Here is a 17431-nt window from a genome sequence, read left to right as displayed (position 1 = left end):
ATTATATTACCTCTCCTAGCCTCCTTGTCTTCCTTTTGAAGATGAGTTGTTCTGATGAAACAAGATGATATTGTAAAATACTAACATAATTCATAGAATTTTGTTGGACATGTTATCAGGAGGGATCAGTCCCTGGAGAAGGACATCATGCTTGGTAAAGTAGAGGGTCAGCGAAAAAGAGGAAGACTCTTGACATAAGGAACTGACACAGTGGCTGCAACAATGGACTCAAGCATAACAACGAGTGTGAACATGGTGCTGGACTGGGTAGTGTTTCCTTCTGTTGTACATAGATTTGCTATGAGTCAGAGCCGAGCTGACAGCATCTAACGACGACAATAATAGTATACAATTGAACATCTGTTGAACTCTGTAAATATTAGTTATTATGTAATGATTATCATAATGCTTTATTAATATTAACAAATATTTCAAAAATATTTGTGATATGTATAGTATTTTTTTTATAGTATGTGTGTTAGTGGGTTATAGCATGTGTGTATTATACAGCTTAAAAGTTTAGAATGATAGATTAAAGGAAACATCATGTAGATCCTATTTGACCAAGAGCTGTCTTCATGGAAATCTGTTTTCTTTGTTCAGGATAAATGGTTGTGCTTAGAGAAGGTCATTGGTCAGTGATTCCATCTTTGGTGGTTTCCCTTGAATAGAAAGTGTGTTACTGATCTAGGTTCCTTTCTGTAGGAAAGCTGACATCAATAGTGGTATTGAACAAGAATTTCATTGTTATTTCTGTTTTTAATGATAGAGAATTGAAACTTGACATTCTTAGATGGCATGGAGGGTTCTTTTTGGTACTGTATGAAATGAGGTAGGACATAGACTTTCTGTGAAATTGTTTTTTTCCTTCATTGCTTTTTCTTTAAAACACACTCCACACCCTGCATATTACAAATATATTTTATCTGTATTGGACAATTAGAGATAATTGCATTTTGAGTGTTAAATCAAGCCCTTTTTACAAGATAACATGTTGCTGGTCCCTTTGATGCAGAATCTTAACTCTATTAAGCGTTCAGTTGTGAGGAGGAGGAAGGTTAAGCTTCAGGTTAGTTAAGTAAGGAATTGTTCGATTGATGGTTCAGATGAGTAGTTTTCAGACTTATTCATGTACCTATTACTTATGACCCATATTGCCTTTCCAAAAGGGAGACAGAAAACGAAAGAACCTCACAAATCCCAGACATTTTGTTTTATAAGAACTACCAAGCCAATTGTTCAAATGAACATAGTCATCTAATTTTCTTCTAATATCCCAGGCAGTGAGAACAAGTGTTACAAGGGGGTTGTAGATGAACAAAACAGAGAGCTTGCTGTGCCTGGGTTCTACAGCTCCCTGATAAGGCCATGTGAAGGATGTGGCTTTAGCCTGCTGTCACACGAGCTTGTTAACATTGTCTTAAAACTGTTCTTATTCCCCCCAAACTGGCCTTCTTCTTGCAGGGAGAAAGTCTCCGTCTCTGAGCTGTTCAGAACAGACCTTCTAGTGGGCAAACCTCAGGGGCTGAACTGAGCATGCCCAGTCCTTCCCCGAAACTGGCCACTCATCGCATGGAACCTCCTCCCATGGGAAGGGAGGGATTGAGGCAAGCTAGCTGGTAAGAGGTCAAGGAGCCCTGGTGGTGTAGTGGTTAAGTACTCAGTTGGTAACTGAAAGGTGGGCAGTTCGAACCCACCAGCTCCTCCGTGGATATTCTTGAAGATTTACAGCCTTGGAAACCATATGGGCAGTTCTACTCTGTCCTATAGGGTCGCCATGAGGCGGAATCGACTTGACGGCAATGGGTTTGGTTTTTCTTTTGAGTAAGAGGCTAAGAACCCCTGATTGGTGCATAGGGTGAAGGATTGGTGGTTGAAAGCCACCCAGAGGCACCTTGGAAGAAAGTCCTGGTGACCTACTTCTGAAGGATACGTGGTTAAAAACCTTATGGGGCGCAGTTCTGCTCTGAAACACGAGGTCTCCGTGAGTCGGAACTGACTTAAAGGCAACTGATTTTTTTTTTTTTTTTAAAGGCTAGAAGTGTCACTCTTGGGTAGGTTCCCCACCAAAGGAAACATTAGGCAAGAGAATAAAGGTTCCCACCTCATCCCAGCAAATATTTATGAAAACAAACAAAAAAAAAAACACCAAAAAAAAAAACCCAAACCCGGTGCCGTCGAGTCGATTCCGACTCATAGCGACCCTATAGGACAGAGTAGAACTGCCCCATAGAGTTTCCAAGGAGCGCCTGGCGGATTCGAACTGCTGACCCTTTGGTTAGCAGCCGTAGCCCTTAACCACTACGCCAGCAGGGTTTCCAAATATTATGTTTCTGTAATTGTTGTTGTGTGCCATAGAGTTGATCCTGACTCATAGCGATGCTACAGGGCAGAATAGAACTGTCCCATAGGGTTTCCTGGGCTGTAATCTTTATGGGAGCGGATTGCCAGGTCTTTCTCCATGGTGCCACTAGTGGGTTCAAACCTTGGCCTTTCAGTTAGCAGCCAAGCACTTAACCATTGCACCACCAGGGCTCAGTTTCTATAATTACAAAGCGCTATGTCGATGCTAGAGCAGGTAAGTAAACTCTGGCTGTTGTGTCCATAACCCAGAGGAATGAACTGCATTGACCCAGGGATACTAACCAGTCAGTCCCCAGCCCCGCACACACCAAACTCAAAAACTTCAGAAACTTAAAATACCACTTGATTCAGATACAGATAAAATTTAAAAATTTACTAGGAGCCATTCAGAAGCGACCCAAAGAGCCTAGTAATCTCGGAGCGTGTTTTTGACGAGGCAGCATTGACAGGGAAGAGCAGGAATGTCAAGAGGTATAGTACCTCTTGTGTTTCAGAGAGGCCCTGAGATTCTTCTCCAAGAGGCTGTCTGCGAGGATAAAACGTCCCCTGTGATCCTAGGGAGTTCGTAGTTGCCTCTGTCTTGCACTTGGCCCCCTATTGTAGGGTTCAAAGCTCCCAGGAAAGGCTGACTGTTCTTTGTTGTTCCCAGGCCAGTTTTATATATATCAGTCGCTTTTACATAATTTTAGGGTGCTTGCCGTATCTATACAAGCCTCTTTTAGGAAAATTTGGGATGGTAGTGGTAATCTATATTGGGAATCTTCCCTTCTAAACATTAAATGAGTCTGGGACAACAAGCAACGCCCACCCCATTACAAGTCTTATATGAAGCAAACATCTATTTTTGATTTGTGCAGATTCCACTGTATGAAGAGCTAAAAATAACCAACTGCTCAGAAACCATTTGTGATGCAAAAATGACTGTGGGGGGGAACTGTGTTGTTTTCTGCCCTGGTTATGACTAAATAGTATAGGCCAGAAATGTTGCCCTAAAACCATTTTGCTAGGTCATTTTGAGACTTTTTTGGTGTTGGAAGAATCTGTAGTTGTCCCCGTGGGCTTGAAATGTCATCTTGCCCACACAAACTCTTAAGGAAAGTTAAAATAATTTAGGCAGGGTTTTTATTTTTTTCTCTTTATGCCTGCCTGAAAGAAATGATCTATTTGGGCGTTGACGATTTTGTGAACTTTTTAGGACTTAAAAAAAAAAGGAAATGGAAATAAACAGACTACAGGCTAGAATAACCAAAAGACAGGGTTGCTGTGCCTTTTAAAATCTTCACCACATTTCCTAACGCTGACTTTGTTTCCTAAGCTATGCTACGTATGAGACTCGAGTGCTCCATTCCTCCCATACTGGCCTGAGTTGTATTACGAAGAAGTGTATTGCCAGTATTCTCAAAGCCACACCAGAAATCAGGCTCTGAACTCTGAGGTTAGACACCTCTTATTTTTTTTCACAAGTAGACAGTTTAACAAGTAGACAGTGTCCCCCTAGCAAATAAACAAGCTTTCTGATCCAGAAACATTGGAACATGCCAAAGGAACAGCTGGTTAATTTAATGCCTAAAGACTGTCTTCCTGCTGCACCCATAGGAAAATGCTCTTTCCCCAGTCTGAGTATGTCCAGGGTGAGCCAGCTGACCCAGTTCTCAGTGTGTAGTGAAGATGTGGATAGTGGTCTCTGTCCTCTCCCCATCCATAAGCATCTGTGTATTCAGTTTGTGCTCCGTGTGGAAATGGATTTACAGTCCTGTGTCTCTCTGTACTGTTGAGATTTGCGTTATCTGCTCCAAACTTCAAGGAAAAAAAAAAGATCTAACATGATATGTGGCAGGCCATGTGAATAGACAGAACTAACACTAACACTGTAGATTTAAAGAGACTAGCAATTGATTGGACATTGTATTTTCTCTGGAATCTCTTAATCCTTTGAATGCATCGCTTTATGGCTGCGAATGTTTCTTACCATCTGTTAGATTTTTCTGTGAGATGATTCACTTTCGGAAACCTATATGACTCAGGGAAAGTGAAAGCAATACTAGTCTTTCTGGAAAAATGTATGGAATGTGTTCTTTTCCCAGCTATATGTGTGCTTGAGAGAAGCCGTGTCCTCTGCTGTAAGATGTTCATTGTCTTTGGGCCAGTGGCACGTCTCCTTCACAGAGGACAGAGGCGAAATCTGTATCAGAAGCCCAGAGAGTTTTTGTTTTTTTAAACTGCAGCCTACATTTTATTTAGCAAGGCTAAGATTGTCCTTCTCTTCTGTATTTATTTAAATTCATCTTGGCGTATTAAAGACTTATGGTATGAAAGACTCAAAGAAGAAACTAGTCCACAGAACTAATAGTTGACACAAACCATGGCCTCCTCTACCCTGAGACCAGAAGAACTAGATGGTGACTGGCTACCACTACTGACCATCCTGATGAGGAACACAATAGATAGATCCTGACAGAATGGGAGCGAAATGTGGAACAGAACTAAAATTCTTACGAAGTCCAGATTTACTGGACTGGTTGAGGCTGGCGGACTCCCTGAGGCTATGGCCCTAGGATACTCTTTAAACCCTGAACCAAAAGTATTCCATGAGATCATCTTTTAGCTAAATAACAGATTGGCTCATAAAATAAACAATATCATCTGTGAATACTGTGCTCCTTTAAAAAATCATCTGTGTGAGACCAAACGGTCAACATTTTCTCAAAAGCAAAGATGAGAAGGCAAGGAAACTAGATTACTGAAAACGAAACAACCAGAACGGAAATAATGAGAAAGTTCACGCACTGTGATAATTGCAACTAGTGTCACTGAACAAATTGTGTAGAAATTGTTGAACAGGAACCTAATTTGCTGTGTAAACTTTCACCAAAAACACAGTGAAATAGTTATATTAAAAAAAAGAAACTCATAGTATGTGGGAGGGAGGAAAAAAATATTTTAAATTAACCCATTTCTCCTATAAAGGGGATTTGCTAAAATAGGAAATTGGATTTGGAACTTCTTTGGAAGGAAAAAAATACAGATAAAATAAACGAATGTTTAAATGCAAGTCATCTCATAAATACTTTCATTCTGCAAATGCTCCTTTCCATTGTGTAATCCCATCAATAACAATTTCTAACTATGTTATGTCTGAACTTGATGCTGTTAAACTACACCAAATGTGGGATTGAAAAAAAGTTAGCGCTGGAATCATAGCACAGATTCGTTCCAGTTGAGTTGTGTGTTTCACAAGAGAACTTTGAGCAGCTCAGTGGGTTTGAAACTTCCTGAAGCCTGCAGGGGTGGGCTAAGTGCATTACGGGCCTTTCCTTGGCAGAATATTCTTCCATTTGTAATGTCTTAGCATTCTCTCTTCCCACTGGCAATCCAGGCCAGTAAAGTTGGAATATTCACATTTCTATCCTCCAGCTGGCTAGTTTTAGGAAAGATACAGCTTGAGCCTGTTCCTCCTTGGCTTTTAGCTTTCACTTGCCTTATTTGGTAAAGCTGTGTGGTTCCTGGAAAGGACTGTTTCCCCAGTTTCAAGGACTATTTCCCACTTTCGGCTAGTTCTGAGCTGGGAACTAGAGCTTGCTTGCAGCTCTGTGGTATCTGTTTTGAACTGGGGCAATTGCAGGGCTGGATTACCCTTAAGGATTCTGAATATATACATCAGGGCTGATGGTGATGTACCCCTCACTAATGTGATGTTTACCTATAATATATTAATATACATATATAGATAGATGTGTGTGAGTGTATATATACACATATATTTCAAAGTAAACTTCCTTTTGAAACTAGGGACTCATGAAAGAGTGTGGACTCTGGCTTTTTTTCTTTGTCCATGGCCTGGAATGGGCATGCCCTTCTAGCTTCTCTAGCATCTTGCTATCTGGATTGCCTAATTATTATCTAGTTTCCCAAGTGTTATTTCCAGTTCTGCGTTCTTCTGTCTCTTTTGTGGCTTTTTCCTATCGTTTTTAAGCTATAGGTAAGTTTGCTTATATGAAAGCCCCCTTCCTAAGTTTTAATAGTGCTGAAGGTTTTGTTATTCTCTAAGCACCTCTATTGATGCTATTGGCAGAACATATTCTTAGCCTGTTCATTGTATATAAAATCATATCTTAGACTCGCCTGTTAGCCACATACATACCCTCCTTAACAAAGTGGAGTCTAGAATCATTTTTTTTTCTTTTAAATTAGCATAATATTTTAGAGAGATGAGAAGGTGTGGCTTATTTCTTAGAGCTTATATTTGTTTTGTGTTTTAGCCTAAAAAGGAAGTTTGTAGACCCTCAGTCCTCAGAAAGAAAGTTATCTTCTTTCTGATGAAAGGTAGGGGTGGAGAAAGAGGGAGAGGAAGCGGGCTTGGTGTAAACTAATCCTTCATTCTTTGCCGAGAGAGCAGTCGTTTTTAAGTGGAAGGAAGTTGAATTTATGAAGGGTTTGGAGGGAGGGGGCCGAAGGAAGTGTTTTCATCTCCCAGAATGCAGAGGCTGCCCCTCAGTGGGGGAATCGGTGAAGCTCTCAAAGTCACTTTCATTTTCAAGGACCTGTTGGTGGAGTAGTTTACCGTCTTTTGTTGCATTTCTCTCCTCCAGCTCTGCCTGTCACAGAGACTCACTGTTCTTCCTTGCCTTGCAGTTTGTTTTTGGTGTGCGTGTGAATTAAGGGATGCAAGCACCAGAGGGCATCCCTAAAAGGCCAATGACTAGGCACATATGGAACATTGAGAAATTTTCTGAGGTAAAGGGAGAGAGGCAGATTGGAAGGGCAACTTCTGAACATCAAACACCAGAATTACAACTGACCTTAACATTGTCAGAATGTATTATTTGCCTGCCCAACACAGCTAGAGGTACTTTGGTGTGACCCGCCCTCATAGGGTGCTTATTTGTGTGTCATTCTTTGCCCAGGCAGTTCTGTTGGGGCATCTAGCTGTTCAGTTCAGTCCAGTCAGATTTGGGTATTTCTGTTTCCTCTTTAGAAAATGGGAAACTCTCGTAGCATAGTGGTTAAGAGCGACTGTTGCTGACCAAAAGGTCGGCAGTTGGAATCCACCAGGTGCTCCTATGGGGCAGCTCTACTCTGCCCTGTATGGTCGCAATAAGTCAGAATTGACTCGATGGCACACAATAACACAACAATAACATTAACCGCGTCATTTAGGTTGCTATGAGTTGGAATTGACTTGACGGCAACAGGTTAATGGGTCTTTAGAAAATAACAAATTTGAGAAGATTCAAAGCAATATACTAGGGATGTTATTGACAAGTTTGTCCAATGAATGCATGAAAGCATGTAAACCTAACTAATTATCTGTCTTATATAGGAATGTTTTAACCATCTGTGGTCTTTCTGCACCAGAGATTAGTGTCTCTTGGCTGGAGTTAGATCCTCAGTCCTGCTTCTTATTCATTCTTATCTGTCCTGATGCACATACCTCTTTGACTTAATAATGATGACTAGTACCGTTAACATAGGGAGCCCTGGTGGCACAGTGGTTAAGAGGTTAGGCTGCTAACCAAAAGGCCGGCAGTTCGAATCTACCGGCCACTCCTTCGAAACCCTGTGGGGCAGCTCTGCTCTGTCCCGTATGGTTGCAGTGAGTTGGAATGGACTCGATGGCACGCAATAACACAACAACAACATTAACGCAGGGCGGTGGTGGTACAATGTTAGAATTCTCGCTTTCTTTTTAGGGATAAAAGTGAGCTAGGTTTAATTCCTGGCCAATGTACCTCATGCGTAGCCACTGTCCGTCTGCCAGTGGAGGTTTTTGGTACCTGTCAGGTAGGTCTCAGACCAAGCTTGACTGTGCCTCAGAATCACCTGGAGATTCAAAACTTAGATTTGCAGGCTTGGTCCCTGCAGGTCGCATCTTGTTGTTAGTTGCTATGGAGCTGAGTACAACTCATGATGACCCCATGTATGCAGAGTAGAACTGTGCTCCATAAGGTTTTCAAGGCTGTGGGCTTTTGGAAGCAGATCACCAGGCCTAGCTTCTGAGATTTCCTCTGGGTAGGTTTGAACCTCCAACCTTTTGGCTAGTAGTCGAGCACTTAATAGTTTGCACCTTCCAGGGACTCTGGTTGGTATAAGATTTAAGAATAAATATTTTTTATATTTCCCTGGTGATTCTGATGATCTGGTAGCTTGGCTTTAATGCAGTATTTCCCAAACTTTGCTGTACAGGTGAACCACCTGGTGATCTCATTAAAGTGCACAGTCTAATTCAGTCATTCTGTGATGGGGCCCAAGATCCTGCATTTCTAACAAGCTCCCCAGGTGATGATGATGTTGTCTGTTCACAGTCCTTATTTTGAACAGTGAGGGCCTAGGCCATGTGTCTTGACTGTATTCCTTTACCTTTTCCAAATCAATTTAGTGAACTGTTATCTAATAAACCATTGCCATCAAGTCAATTTTGACTCAAAGCGACCTTATAGGACAGAGTAGAACTCCCCCATACGGTTTCCAATGCTGTAATCTTTGTAGAAACAGACTACAACATTTTTTCTTTGGCAGAGCGCCTGTTGGGTTCAAACCATGGACCTTTTGGTTAAGCAGCCAAGTGCTTAACCACTGCACCACTAGGGCTCCTCTTGTATCTAATAGCAACTGGAATTTGTGGCTTCTGACAACCCAATTAGAGGTAATTGCCTCTGGGGTAAACGGAAAAAGGAGCAAAATAGGAGGGGATTGAAAGAGAAACTCTCCATTTGGGAAGGACTTGTCAAAAGGGCAAGCATTCTTAATTAGTAGCTTAGTATCTAATTTTTGTCACTGAAGGCTGCAAATCAAGCTGCCTGGAGTCTTCCTGAAGACAGCTTCTGACTACAGAGGTTTTTAACACCTCTCTTCTGACTCTGTTAAATAGCATGCTGGAATCCAAAATAGAAGCTGTGTAGGGAGATTCTCCCTGAGCATATTTTGGTGCCAGGCATGTTCTGCTAAGGTTGCATTGTTTTCCTTTTTCCTGGTGTAGAACCAGACGTATAAAATCTCAAAACTCTCAAAGGCATTTGCTTTAATCTGGTATTTGATGCTTGAGTATCTCCATCTGGTGATCTCAGGTCTGGCTGCCTGTCAGAATCACTTACAAGCTTTAAAAGTATTTTTTTTGTGTGCCCATTATATAAGAAATAGATAAATACAGTCTCCTTCTAAAATGTTTAGGTTTTGTTGCAAAGTCTTCAGTCTCCTTTTGGTTCCCTTCCTGACCCTAGAGTTAGCCACTCTTTATCAGATTGCTGTGTAACCTTCCAGGCTTTTTTTCTTTACGTTTACTTGTATCTACCTGTAAAAAAAAGAAAAAAAGGTCTATTCCATTTACTTATATATGTATATACCTGTAAAAAGAGAAAAAAAAAAAAGTTGATTCCAACCCATGGAGACTGCATGTGTGTCACAGTGGAGCTCTGGTCTATAGGGTTTTCAGTGACTGATTTTTAGCAAGTAGATCAGGTCTTTCTACCGAGGCACCTCTGGGTGGATTCGAACCTCCAACTTTTGTGTTAGTAGCTGAATGTGTTAACCGTTTGCGCATTACCCAGGGACTCTTTCACATCACACTGGGTTTTTAAGCCTGTATGAAAAGCAGCGATGAAGTTGTTTTACCCCTTGGCTTTGTAGACACCCACTTGCCTGGTTCTCCAGAACCTCACTGGCTGTCTCTTCCCCTGTCCCACTCTGAATGTTGGTCTGGTCCAGGGCTTCGCCCTTGGCCCTCATCTCTTCTCTATCTGCATTTGCTCTCTGAGCGCTCTCATCCAGTCCCATGAGGCTGAATGTGGTGGTAATTAACAGATGTGCTTCTCCAGCCCCAGTCCGTCTCCCAAGAGCTCAGCGTGTATATCTAGCTTTCTAAGTGACATCTCAAATGGTTTGCCGAGGCATCTTAAACTGGTTATAAGTCTCAAACTGACAGGTTCTTCTGCCCTAAATCTGTTCCATCCCTGGTCATCCGGATCTCAGTGGATGGCGACTGTTTTTCATCAGGCTAAAATACTGTGATGATGAATAGGTTTCAACAGAGCTTCCAGACTTAGATGAACTGGGAAAAAAGGCCTGTCAATCTACTTCTGAAAATAAGCCAATGAAAACCTTATGGATCACGATGGTCTAATCAGCAACTGGCATTTCATTCCATTGTGCGTGGGGTCCCCATGAGTCGGGGACCAACTTGGCAGCCGATGACAACAACCAAAAACTCGTTGCTGTCAAGTCGATTCCTATTCATAGCAACCCTATGAGAACTGCCCCACAGGGTTTCCAAGACTAATCCTTACGGAAGCAGACTGCCTCAGAATGGCTGACGGGTTTGAACTGCTGACCTTTTGGTTAGCAGGCAAGAGCTTAACCACTGCACCACCAGGGCTCCTTACAACAACAATAGAAATCTTAGAGTGTCTGACCCTTCTCCATCCCTCACACATTATATCTTAACCATTTTAGGCCCGCCTGTTCTGCCTTCAGTTATATTCCAAATCTGACTACTACTTACCATCTAGCCTATGGCCTCCACACTGTTCTAAGCCACTATCTTTTCTTACCCAGGCTAATATTTCTCGAGCTTCTCTGAGTGGAACTCAGTAAGCAGTATATTTTACATTGCTACCCAGGAGACATATTCACAAATGCATATAACGTCCTGAAGCAAACGATTTACAAAACAGTATTTCCTTTTCTGTTTATGTATAAAATGTGATTTAATTCTCTTTTATTTAAAGGATTTGGTTGAGATCCATTAAATTGATTTCATTTTGCTGGATCCTTGCTCTTTAAGGTGATCCATGGAATCAGAGGTGTTGGCTTTAAGGGAGCTCTTTAGAAATACAAATCTCACCCTCTCTACAGGCCAGTGAACCACATCTCCATTTTTAAGGAGCACCCCTGGTGATTGGCAAACACTTTAAGTTTGAGTAGCACTATTCTAGAAGGACTACAGTAGTGTTGCAGTAGATTGCCCTGCTTGCAGCCTTGCTCCCCTGCAGTCTTCTCCACAGGGTGTGGAGCTGGAATGGTCCTCATAACACCGTTCTGGTCATGCTACTCTGTTGCTTAAATGGCTTCCTGCTTAACTTGAAAAAAATCCTAGAGGACCCTGTATCAAGCCAGGTTCTCAAAACTGACTGGCTGTAAATTAAGGCTACCCAGAAGAATGATTAAAACAGACAACCCCAAAAACCAGCACCTGGGATGCTCACAGAAGAACGAGATCCAAATTTCTGGATTACAGTTAGGATTGAGAAGAGCTGTTTGCCACGATCTGGCCCCTGCTTGCCTCTAGCAAGTTCACCTACTGTGGCTCTCTTAGCTCACTCAGCTATAACCATATTGGCCACTTTGCTGTTCCCATATACAGTGAGCTCATTCCTACCACAGGGCCTTTTGCACTTGCTGTTTACTCTTGCCTAGAACTCTCTTCCTCAGTATATTTGCAGGTCTCTTACCCTCACTTCCTCATTCTCTGCTTAGATGTCACCACCTCAGAGAGACCTGCCCTATCCTTCCTGTCTCATCACCTTTTCCCTTCCGCCCTTAGGTTTTCAATGTGGATTTACTTTTTTTTACTTATAAAATTTCATCTATTACTTTAGATGCAAATACATATTTAAATGATGTACAATATGAGCTAAGATGTAGGTATTAAAAAATACAGTGTGTTCAGTGAAAGTTTACATAGCAAATTAGGTTCCCATCTGACGATTTCTATACAAATTGTTCAGTGATATTAGTTACATTTTTCACGGTATGTCAACATTCTCTTTAATTGCGTTCTGGTTGTTCTCTTTCTAGTACCCTAGTTTCCCTGCCCCTTATCTTCTTATCTTTACTTTAGAGTAATTACTGACCCTTCGGTCTCATACAGATGGTTTTTAAATGGAGCACCATACTCACAGGTAATATCCTTTATTTTGTGTGCCAACCTGTTATTTTGCTGAAAGCTGCTCTCAGGGGATAATTTTCTTCAAGATTTAAAGACTTAGGATGATAGTCTCAAGGAGTCCTCTAGTCTAGTCTCAACTGGTCCATTTAGGTCTGGACGTTTTAAGAATTTGAGTTCTGTTCCATGTTTTTCTTTCGTTCTATCAGATTCCATCTTTTGTGGCTCTGATAAAAATGGTCAGTAGTCCTAGCCGGCACTATCTAGTTCTGATCTTAGGGTAGTATGAGGCCATGGCTCGTGTAGGCTATTAGACCTGTTGACTAGTTTCTTCTCTGAGACTTTGGTTTCTTTCTTTCTTTTTTGTCCTTCTGGGTAGAGACCAATTGTTGTATCTTAGATGGTTGTTTGCAAGCTTTAAGACCCCAGACACTACTCACTTCACTAAGGATGTAAAACGTGAACTTTGTGAACTCTAATGAGTTGTCCCATGAGACTAAGATCCTAAACCTTCAAATCCAGAAAATCAGTCTTGCAAGGTAGTTGGTTATGTCTGCAAAGTATCTGTAATTGTGTCCTCTATGAATATATATGCATGCACACGCATATCTCTATGTATACATACATATAGATATGTCTCTCGGTACACACATATGTATATACCTGTACCTACCTGTACCCTGTCTCATCACTTTATATCCCTTTAGCTGCTTCACCCTTTTGTCTTTCTACCTGGCTTTATTTATTTATAACATTCATCACGCCTAACACTATATTTTGTATTATTTTTTACTTTCTATCTCTTTATCACTCCTTCTAAAATTTAAGTTGTGTAAAGGCAGAGACCTTGTCTGTCTCGCTGACCACTGTATCCCTAGTACCTGGAACCATGTCTGGCCCAAAGGAGTTGCTGAATTAGCATTTGTGAATGAATGAGAATCAGTGGAGTAAGCCATTGATTGTATTTTGTGATTCTTCTGGCTTCACAGCATACCACTGTATCTGCCCTAGTGGACTCTGTTTCAAGACCAGGGGCAGGAAGAATGCTTTATCCCTAGGAAAGTGTCACTCTGCTCCTTTTTCTATATTTTGATTCAGGGCAGTGGTTCCTTGTTTCTTCCTAGGGGAAGAATGTAAAGAGGAAAAAGAATGGCAGGACCTTATTTTCCTGAGGCAACTTGACTATCTTCACATCTCCAGACCTTTGAGATCTTTGCCTTGAACTGGTTTTGCTTTTTTCTTAGGGTTGGGAAGACTTTTTCATTTTCCATGGGCATTTTTTGTTTGTTTGTTTGTTTTTTAGAGAGGCTTGTGATTCAGTAACAGAAACCAACAGCAGTTAAGATTTCTATCAGAGTGTTAAATGTCAGAGGTTATTCTGGCTCTCATTTGGAGGTGATGTATTTAACCTGATGGCTTCTTTCAACTTGGTTGATTTTTTTTTTAAGCCTTCATTTGGAGCTGTGTCAGTTTAACAGTCACATCTGACATAACTATATTACATAATCAGACTCTTTAAGGATGCAGATTGAAAAGACATTGTGGTAAGGTTTGAGAACTACTTTTATTTTGTAACTTCTTTGAGGATTGGTGTTCCTGCTTTTGATCTTTTTACCCTTGATCCCTTCTTCTTCAATATGTTAATTTAAGGACCAGGGTTCTAAGGAATTCTTCAACTGAAAAAAGAACACAGGGAGAAGGATGTCTGTGTATGACAACAGTGAGGGCAGGGTACTGCTTCAATTTTATTTAAGAAGTGTTCCTAGTGTATATCTGCCATCCTTGGGAATGCCAGGAAGTTGTTGAGCGATTGTGGTGACAGTGCAAGCTTCAGGCTCTGTACAAACGCTGACTAAGGTATTTTATGTTATATGTTTGATAACAGTCCACCTGTTTACACTCCTTGTCTTTTTGTTTCCCCACACTGTTAATATTATTCATCGTACATTAGACAGTTGCATCAAATTTTGGTCACTACTTGTAGAAACTACTGTAGTCTTCTTTGAGATCATTTTTGACTGTTTTCTTTAAGTGTCCCTTTGTGGCCTTAATATTAATCACGACTCTTTAGGATGCAAACAACTGAAAGCCCAGCTCATATGGGAATGTGTTGGCTCATATAACTGCTGGAGCTGGTGGCTGGGTCAATGTTGTTGTGTCTTCAGGGGCTGGACTTTTCTACTCTTTTCACATTTCATCTCTGCTTTCCTCTGGGTTGGCCCAATTCTCAGGCCAACCCTTCCTTGGTAGTGTCAAAACAGTTGTCTGCAGCTCTGGATTTGCACCCTCTCTGAGCCCCTGGGAGGCACCAGTGGTTAAGTGCTTGGCTAGTTAACTCCTTCTGACTCATGATGGGCTTTCATGACAACTCTCATTGGGCTTATGATGGGCTCTTAGTATTGTACATCCCCTCTTTGACCAGGGCTGGAGCAGGGAGCTTGAGTTCAGCTCTATACAAGCCACTTGGACTCAGGGTGGAGGGGAAAACATGAATAGTGATATTTGAAGATTGGGACATTCGTCTTAACTGGGTATGCGAAAACAGTTGGCTTCTCTAACGTAATCACTGGACAAGTGATCCATGCTCTGATAACTCAGGACATGCTTGAGTGCTGGGAAAAGAGCTCAGCTCTTCTGATCCTGGCTTTGGCCCTTGGTACTGTGTCTCATGATATCTACTGTCTATGCTTGCATGGCGATATTTAATTACATGTTTCGTGAACTTAGATGTATCAATTCACTTCTCTGGTAGCTGTCATTATTTGTAAACATGAGGCTCAGCCAGGATCATTTTTAGCTCTAAAAATGTCTGATGTCATTTAGGCCACTCCCTCCATTTTCAAAGAAGGACTTAAGACTGAGATAGTGAGTGACTAGAGTCAGTGGCAAAGTCTAGGTTGCATTTTATATTTTATCTAAAAGCTGAGATTAGAACAGTGTGAACACAATAGCAGGTAGGCTGGTGACAATTCGTGTTTTCTTACAGCCTTGAATTCAATTCAGCAACATAAATTGAGTAATTATGTTTAAAGTTCTGATGCTAGTTACTTGGGAGAATACAAGTGTGAATAAGACAGGGCCATCTGCCCTTTGGGCATATAAATACAATAGAAGAGATAGGGTAAATACTAGTTCTATTATAAGAGAGAATATAATAACTACTAAAGAGGCTCATGTAATATATCATGAGAGTCCAGAGCAAAAGGAAGTATAAAACATCTTGTTTTTTTTTTTGAAGACATGCTGGATAAGGTGGGAGATAAAGCTGAAAATATAGACTGAGGCCTGTTTTACTTTCTTAGTGCTGCTAACAGAAATACTGCAAGTAGGTTACTTTAGTGAACAGAAATTGATTTACTCCCAGTTTAGGAGACTGTAAGTCTGAATTGAGGACACCATATCTAGAGGAAGGCTTTTCTCTCTCTCTGGCTCCGGAGGAATGTCCTTGTCTCTTTTCAGCCTCTGTTCCTCAGCTCCTTGGGATCTTCATGTGGCATGGCATCTGTCTTTTTCCATTTGTGCTTCCTTGTCTCTGTGTCTAATCTGCTCTTTTTATATCTTAAAAGTGGTTGGTTTAAGACACACCCTACACTGATATGGTCTCATTAAGGTAACAAAGAAAACCCTGTTCCCAAATGGGATTACATCTGTAAGTACAGGGGTTAGGATTAACAACACGAATTTCGGGGGGACACAATTCAGTTCATAACAAGCCCCCATCACCGTGAATGCTGATGTAAGGAGCTCAAGCCTTTGTTCTTGGGCATCAAGAGCCTCTGAAGATTTCTGGTTAGTAAAGGTTATGGCTGGACATGTTTCAGAAAGGCAACCCTATTGGAGAAGTGGCTGATGGAAGCCAGGGAGGCTACCGTGAGTCCCAGTGGGAGACAATGGGACTTGAAATCTGGGCAGAAGCAGCAAGGAACGTGGGGTGGACATAGGAAACTGTCAGAAGGTAGATTCATTAGGCCCTGTTCCCTGGCTCTGGAGGATGTGAAAGAGAGAGAAAAATTGATAGTTTAAGGTTTTGTTTTTTTTTAATTTACCAGGAAGGTAGTGGTGCCATTAATCAAGGCAGATGGTTGGGAGAAGGAATGGACTTAGGGTGGGGACAAGGGAGAGAATGACTTGTCATTGGTTCATGTTGCCAGGACTATGGGGCAGATGTCAGTTGCCCAGATCCTTGAAGGAGCCTGATGAGGTATGAGCAAATATGGAGATTTATACCAGGTTCTTAAATTCTGGTCTGGAGTTTAAAAGGGGTTAGAGCTAGGAAAAAAAAAAAAAAAACCAAGAAGTTGCATAACTCTGGGTTAGGTCTGGCTGCCTATAGGAAAGAGGAAGGACAAAAAATACACCTCCCCACTGAGTAAGTAAGCCTCCTTCAAAAAGTTTGGCCAAACGCCCCTCCCCATGGTTATCTCCCGGCCACTGATATCTGCAAGGGAGACTTGAAAATGTTTGTTTGTTTGCTTGTCTTAAATATGGGCCCACTACTACTCCAGTGATAAAGTGTTCTGTTAGTAGTAAAAATGAGGGGAATGGCTTTGAGCAAGCAGGAAATAGTCTCTGCCATAAAAGTTAAAACTGAAACTGAGAGTGTAAATGGTGCCATTCATGATCCAAGAACTGAGAAAGAAGTCCCTTAGAGTTTGCTGTAAAGGGTCTACCGATATGAGTGAAAGCCCAGTTCACTGACAGAGAAGAATAAGGAGGGGAAAGTATAGCAAAAGCAGTTAGGGATATGGGCTCTGTATTTAGACCTGTTTTTAAAACTCCTCCCCACTTTGCTGTTTACCCAGTGAATAACAATAGGACCTACCTCAAAAAGTAGCTATGAGAATTTGTTTGGATATTGTATATGAAACTCTTCGTGTGCACCTGGTATATATTAAAGTTAATCTTGGCCGTTTCATGAGGAGTACCCATCTGTCACTGGAGGCTTGTGTGTTGCTATGATGCTGAACAGGTTTCAGCAGAGCTTCCAGACTAAGATGGACTAGAAGGAAAGACACAATGATCTATTTCTAAAAATGAGCCAGTGAAAACCCTGTGGACCCCAGTGGTCTGATTTCCAGCTGATCCTAGGCTGGCACAGGACTGGGCAGTTTCTGTCCATGGTGCACCGGCTTATCATGAATTGGGACCAACTCTACGGCAGCCAGCAGCAATATGTGAGGAACAAGGGCA

The 17431-nt window shown here is 41.5% G+C and overlaps 1 protein-coding gene across 7 annotated transcripts in view; it reads left to right on the top strand.

Annotated features, from left to right (window-relative positions):
• ITPR1 (inositol 1,4,5-trisphosphate receptor type 1) overlaps nucleotides 1–17431 on the top strand; it is a 385201-nt gene that overhangs the window by 95566 nt on the left and 272204 nt on the right. The window contains exon 1 of one of the 7 annotated variants that reach the window (XM_064274994.1): nucleotides 12432–14098. The exons of the other annotated variants lie outside the window; for them this stretch is intronic. The gene's annotated coding sequence lies outside the window, so the exon portion shown is untranslated. Of the gene's footprint in view, nucleotides 1–12431; nucleotides 14099–17431 lie in introns of those variants that run through there. 7 annotated transcript variants of the gene reach the window in all.

This window comes from Loxodonta africana, chromosome 22 (assembly GCF_030014295.1).
Source record: "Loxodonta africana isolate mLoxAfr1 chromosome 22, mLoxAfr1.hap2, whole genome shotgun sequence".
In the NCBI taxonomy this organism is placed as follows: Eukaryota; Metazoa; Chordata; class Mammalia; order Proboscidea; family Elephantidae; genus Loxodonta; species Loxodonta africana.
This window is presented reverse-complemented; position numbering and strand designations above follow the sequence as displayed.